Here is a 7611-nt window from a genome sequence, read left to right as displayed (position 1 = left end):
AGGCTCTAAGAGTGAGGATTTATGGATTACCCTTGCTTTTTATACAAATGCAGTTTATATATGACAAGAGACATTGTCGCAACTAAACAAGTCATAATAGACCCTAATGATCTAGTTATTATTGAGGAAATGCTGACATAGTTACATTGTTTTGATATATATAATTTTAGGACACCTACTGGATAACACATAAAGAATTACACTCACGCATTTAAATTATGTTTATACATGAGTAATTGCAGTATTTGCATTTCAATGGTTTTTACCGGAGTGAATCTTTTTATGTTTATTCATGTCACTAGATGTCTAACATGAGTAATCACGAAGAATAGATTTATATGGCTTTTCACCAGAATGAATGTTTCTGTGTTTTTTCATGTGACCAGATGTATAGCAACAAAAATTGCATTGACGACATTTAAATGGTTTTTCTCTGGAATGAGTCATTTTGTGTAACTTTAAGTTACTAGACTTTCTACATGCGTAATTGCATTCCTCGCATTTAAATGGTTTTTCACCAGTATGAGTCTTTTTATGGTTATTCATGTTGCTAGATAATGAACATGAGAATGTACATTGATCACATTCAAATGGCTTTTCACCAGAATGAATCATTTTGTGTGATTTCAGGTTACTAGATGTTATACAAGAGAAATTACATTCACTGCATGAAAATGGCTTTTCACCGGAATGAGTCATCTTGTGTGATTTTAAGTGACTAGATATTGCACATGAGTGATTGCATTCATCGCATTTAAATGGTTTTTCACCAGAATGACTAAATTTGTGTGATTTCATGTGACCAGATGTTATACATGAGAATGTACACTGATCACATTTATAAGGCTTTTCACCAGAATGAACCATTCTGTGTGATTTCATTTGACCACGTGTTTTACATGAGAAATTACAGTTACTGCACACAAATGGCTTTTCGCCGGAATGAGTCATTTTGTGTAATTTCAGGATACTGGATTTTATACATGAGTAATTACATTCATTGCATTTAAATGGTTTTTCACCAAAATGAGTCATTTTGTGCGATATCAGGTAACTTGATGTTGTACAAGAGTAATCGCAATTATTACATTTAAATGGCTTCTCACTTGGATGCGTCATTTTATGTGACATCATTTTGCTAGATGATATGCAAGACTAATTACATTCTCCGCATTTAAATGGCTTTTCACCAGCATGAGTCATTTTGTGTATTCTCAAGTTACTAGATTGTATACATGAGTAATTGTATTCGTCGCATTTAAATGGTTTATCCCCAGAATGAGTCATTCGATGTGTTTTCATGTGACCAAATGTTTTACAAGAATAATCACATTGATCACAATTGAATGGCTTTACTCCAATATGCGTAATTTTATGTTTTTTCATGTAATTAAATTTTAAGCATGCGTAATTAAGTTCATTGCTTTTACCACGTTTACATTATTTTACACCAATATTAGTAACGTGTATTTTTGTAAAGGTTTTGTTGTATGCTTCGAGTTCTTTTTTAATATTTTGTTCTTCAATGTGTATGACGTCGTCAGTTTCCTTTATTTCTGACATGCAACATGTCGATTTGAGATTTGCTGCATCACCCATTATTTTAGTAGCAGCGATCACCTAGAATAATTACACACATTAGGTAGGGCATATGTTTAATAACTTTGGACTTTTCTGCACGCTTTTCTATACTGATATACCTATTTGCCTGATAACCTCGCATAAAATAAGATCAAATGATATTTACTTGTATTAATATAATATATAGTAATAAATAAATAGACAGCTAATATCGTCAGCTGAATGGAGAACTATTCTATAATGAACTCACATTTGAAATATTTTGCAGAAGAGTTTTTTGAAAAAGCCTACTTCAGTTATTTATTATTTATATGAACAAGTGTATGCACCATTTTTTTCATAACTAATCTTACTAAAATATGATGCATCTATTTATCCATAAAGATAATAAATAATTTCAGTAAGTTGTTTCAAAAAACTCTCTCAAAAATTTCAAATGTAAGTTAGAATAGTTCTGCATTCAGCTGATGATATGTGTAAGAAAATCATTTTTAAAATATATTACATAACTTTCATATCAGAGCTAAGTAAAGATATGAAGCATATTACTCTAATATCAATTTTCTCTAATATCGGGATATCTAAATTTAAGGATGTGTAGGAAAGCAATTAGATAAAATCCATCGACTATATTCTTTTATATAGATATTAAAAAACATATTATATATTCTTTTTACCACTCCAACATGCAGTGATGACAGTAAGAGAGTGAAACAGTAGTAGAATCACAGAAACCCACATAAATATATTGTGACCTCACCTGGCAGCATACCGGAGCATATGAGATCCCAGTGCCTTGGCCTACGAGGATCGCCCGGTCTATATACCAGAATAAATGGTAAAAGATGCAGACGGCATGGCCAAACTATCAATTTGCAATCGCATTACAAAGTTGCCCTACACTGAACCAGGAATACAGAATCCCAGTTGAGGCGGTCAGAGCAGAAGTGGCGTAACCCACAAAAATGGCTAAACGGAGTTAACCATTGCCTATTACCTCGGGAATCTACTCCAATGGTTAACTCTACTTAAAAAAAGAAATCCATACCTTCATCATCATCATCATCAGCCTGAATCTATCTACTGCTGGATGAAGGCCTCTTCAAGTTGCTTCCACTTCTCTCGGTCCTGTGCATTGCGTTGCCATGTACTTCCGCAGAACTTTATCATTTCATCGATCCAGCGGCCTCTGGATCTTCATTACCGACTAATTTATACCTTCATTACCGACTAATGTAGAAAGCCGATACATCACGAGTGGTTCTACTTTTTCCGCCCCTCCCGTTGTTGCCTATGTATAAATTGTCATTGTTCTATAGAGTGTTCATACTGACGCGTCTGTCGTGTTCACACAGGGAATGGTTTGCTTTGAATAAATAAGTTACATGATTAATAATACACTAGCATTAACACACCTTCTACAAATGTAATGCATATATCAATGCTAGGTACCTACATATTTTTTGGAAATCGACATTACCACCGGTTTTTGTGTGAAAGACTGGTCCGATTTTGATAGCTGATGATTAATAGGAATGTATATAGGAAATGGTGAATCAATATGTCAAGCAATCTGGGATCTGATTTTGACAACTGAAAAGTGGACCACTCGTTGTTTGTGCAAAAAGTTATGCTCAGGCTTTAATGATCTAAAGATGGGGGTGATACCTGACATGAGCCACCATATTATATCTAGGTTTATATTGAGAAACCATGCAATGTTCAACGAATACGAGGTGTTTTGATGAGCAAGCATGATATTTGATGAGCAAGCGATTACTATGTCATTGCTTGTAATAAAAAAACGCTGATGCTAGATGATTTTACATTGTCCAAATTCATGCTGTTTCGGTATAAGGTCATTTAATCACTATAAATAAAACACATAGTTGTATATGTATTCTACAGTAGTTAAAATAAAAGTGAATACCTGTTTTACTGGCCCACACTCCGAATACGAGCAACTTGGTTGAGGATCTTCATAATTGAATGGGGGCGATGTATCTTCAGTAAACTCTTTCTTGGTCTCAACCTGTTGAGAATCGGTCTCCAATTTTATATAATATGACGTGTTTGTTGTTTTAAGATTCTGAAAAAACAATGTAACAATTATGTTATAATAAGCATATTTTAATGAACATTTAAAAAAATGGAGTTGTCTTTTGGTATATCGATCGCGGAAGCATTCTTTCCCAGGAGCAATCATCATCATCATCAGCCGGGGTCAATCCACTGCTGGATGAAAGCCTCCCCAAGTTTCCTCCTGCTCTCTCGGTCCTGTGTCGTTCGCTGCCACGTATTTCTGCCGAACTTTATCAGTTTGTCAATTCAGCGGCTTTTAGGGCGACCCTGTGGCCGTTTCGTGCCGCTTGAGTACCATTGGATGACGGCATTTGTCCAACGGCAATGTGCCCCGCCCATCTCTATTTCAGCTGTTTGGCAACGTCTATTACATCGCGTACTCCTTTCTATTTTTAACCCATTCGTTTCTCTTACGGTCCTTTCGCGTGATGCCCAACATACGCCTCTCCATGCCTCGCTGAGCGACTCTTAGCCTTTGGACATCTCTCGTGTTGAGGGTCCACGTCTCGCAGCCATGACGATGACCAAATAGTTGGAAACTGTAAAATATAATAATATATTCTTGTCTACTGCTTTATTGGTATAGAGCAGGGATATCAAGAGGGGCGATCGCGATCTACCAGTCGATTGCGAAAAGACTTTTGGGCGATCGTCAAATATATTTATTTATTTATAATACCTATATAGGGATACGTTCACGGTGGCCGCGCGGCTTAAGCGTTGGACTATCATGCCGTGGGTCCCAGGTTCAAATCCTGGGTCTGGCAAGGACCTAATAGGTTGAGCAAGTGGTTGACGTCCATTTCTCGTAAAAAACAAAATCTGTTCATACAAACCTCTACTCTGTGGAGGCCTATATGATCCTATTAGGATCGGACGTGGTCGAAAAAAAGGTCGTGGTTAAAATATAGGGATAGCTATAGAATTACAAATTAAATATCTATTTTCCATCGTGACAAATTATAGCAAACTCGGTAAGGAGCTGACCTCAATAATAAATTCTGCATATCCATTTTTCACTTAGTCAGTCATCCATAGACACAAATACCAGATAATAGCTGACCCGATTATTTCAATCAAATTTTTTTATTTCAATCAATTATTTTGATTGTATAAATAGCGAAAAATAATTCATCGGAAATGTCACTCGAATATACATTTCCGGTCCGTTACTATCGCAATCTCCGTATCGTCTCGCGCAATATCTTATTGTAACGAGATGCGGACCTCGGATCCGTACCTACCACAAGTTTAGTAACGTAACATAACTACTGTAACATAATATTGTACCGACCGTAACGCGGAAAATAGAACTCGCTCCTGCATCCAGCTTCGACTTCTTCATCATCCTCAACAACATGACCTACGACACCTCGACGACTCCCACAATGGTAACTCACGTCGACTACCACACCCACATATTTATATTATCCAATTCTAACACCATAAAACGATGGCAGTGTTGCTATCAAAAATAATATATTTGGTAGCAATATTACCATCTATTTTAGTAGTTTAATATTATTTTTATAATGAGGGCAGTCACTCATTTCATATGAGTGGTTTCTAAGAGTACATAACTACAATCTGTCAAACAAAATTGACATGTTTGTTATGCCGTTAGCCATTATTTGTCTGAATAATTGTAAAAAATAAAATAACTAGTTACATAAATATTTTTTTTCTATATACAACGCTTTATTTAGATTTCATAGTAAGATTTTATTTTGGTTTAAAAATATATCTATTAAATACTTTACTTATTAGAATTTTCATATCCAAAGTAGATCTTATGTAACCAATGACAGTATTAATGGACAACGCACCCAATACAGCAGCTGGCAAGTAAATTCGCGCATAGCGACATTCGCACATGAATAGGTAGACGTCACGCAATTTCCATTATGCGATATCACGCATTGGGAATTTATAGCAATATCACCATTATTGTAATGGCGTTAGAACAGTGTTTCTAGTGCCAATGTTCATTTGAGCGAACCCATTCGAACCGAACCATTCGGCAGACCAACAAAAAGCATCGGGAATTTATAGCAATGTCTCTTTATTTTATTTTATTTTATTTATTGTAATGGTGTTAGAACAGATTATGCCATTCGGCAGACCCGACAAAAAAGTGAGTGTCATTTTTTTCCAGATGCTTCGTCCATATTACTGTCATTGTATTTTACAATAATTATTGATACCCCTCTGGTATAGAGGAAGGTACGTATTCCGCAAAAACAGGCTGATTCCAAATGGATTAAAATGATTAAGGTATACTTCAGCTGGGGCACGGTCTAAAACGATCGTGACTACGCGACTCGAAGATTGTGCAAATGATGCATGCAGAACAAAACATAATTTGTCATAAAAAGTCAACATGCGTCCAATTAATGTTATGTTTATTTTCTATTACTAATAATAATAGTATACTCATTGACATGTTTTCTTTTTCAAGTAAATGGGTAACGTGTTTTAGTCATCTTTACACGATTTAAGAATTAATTAATCAAAACAAATTGACGTGTTCACAGCTCTACTTTCGCTCTCCGATTGCCAGCTAGTCCAAAATTTCGTCGCACCTATATTTGACAATTATTTGCCGTTTCACTGAAGTATCGTCTTAAATGTATCTCTAGTCTCGTTGCCTGATACAGTGGCTGACGTGAGTCGGAAATGGCTGACACCAATTAAGAATATAAAAAAACTAACCTCGAAAGCAAAACTGGAATCTTCGGCGTTCTCTTGCTTTATATAAGACGTATTGGTAGTCTCCGGGTTATATCGATAGCGTAAGGGCATATGCCCTTCAGCATCAGATTTTAATTCTTCTATTTCGCGTTTCACGTCCATTTTTTCGAATTAAAAGCGTACGTCCGTGAAAGATTATCCATGAAACAGTACCGTAGTTTAGGAGTAGTGTTGCCAATGCCACCCTTTTGTCATTTAATTTTTACCATAGACAAACGATTTTCATCCCATTTCTAATAAAATGGAGGATACTGCGTCGATCGTATAATTTATTCATACATAATGAACAGAGTTGAAACCAGTGACGTCCCGTGGGAGTAGGCAGTTTGATCGTCGCTTGGGGGCGGCAGTTACCCAAAGGGCGGCAAATCTAGGACAATCGTTAGGTATATAGAAATAGCTACCTACCTGAACTTAGTAATAACGGAAATATCTTTCCATTAAAAAATCAGCTTACTGCTTAGAAACAAAGTGTAAGTAGTGTTACCAGACAAAAAAAGAGAAGGCCCCGGCGCGACAGTTTCAAATTCTAGATCAGCAATTTAACAAAAAAATATATCCGGCTTCCCTGTAGAATGTTTAGAATCTCTGACTTACACGAAAATATTACAAATAACATTTCGTAAACGGTCATTCAGAAAAGATGCATTTTTTTTTACCTGGTCCGAAGATAGAAGCGGCCCGTCCCAAAATTTCTGTCCCGTTACTCAGACCTGTCCCTTTCTCTTTCCCTCCGTAGAATAGACCCGCGAAAATTAAAAGATGCTTTTGCAAAGTAAAACCAGTTCGAAGCTACCTACGATCGTGGTGACACACAAGTTTTTTTACCGGCGTGAGGCCGCGTGCCCCCAGGCGATGTCCCTTGACACAAACATACCGCGCTTTTCTCGATGTTGCGAATCAGTGAATCTCTTTTCCCATCATTGTGTTAATAATAATTAGTGTAACCACCCTTAAAACGAATCCCGTACCCGATAAAGTGTTTCGGTGTTAATCCCGGCAAAAATGCCCAAATATACTGACCCGCCTCAGTGTTTGCTTCGAATAAATTGAAAGTGTCGCGGCAATGGCTGGTAATAATAACGTGTCTTCTCTGTTGTAATCTACGATGTAACCTATAATGTAATATTCGTCGATGTCTGTATAATTCAGTGTAAATAAATCTCGCCCGCGCAGGGCTGTTAAATAAAAAAATTA

This window comes from Rhyacophila brunnea, unplaced genomic scaffold, assembly GCF_057557595.1.
Source record: "Rhyacophila brunnea isolate RB1 unplaced genomic scaffold, BYU_Rbru_1.0 scaffold_13, whole genome shotgun sequence".
Taxonomy (NCBI): Eukaryota; Metazoa; Arthropoda; class Insecta; order Trichoptera; family Rhyacophilidae; genus Rhyacophila; species Rhyacophila brunnea.
Note: the sequence above shows the minus strand (reverse complement) of the source record.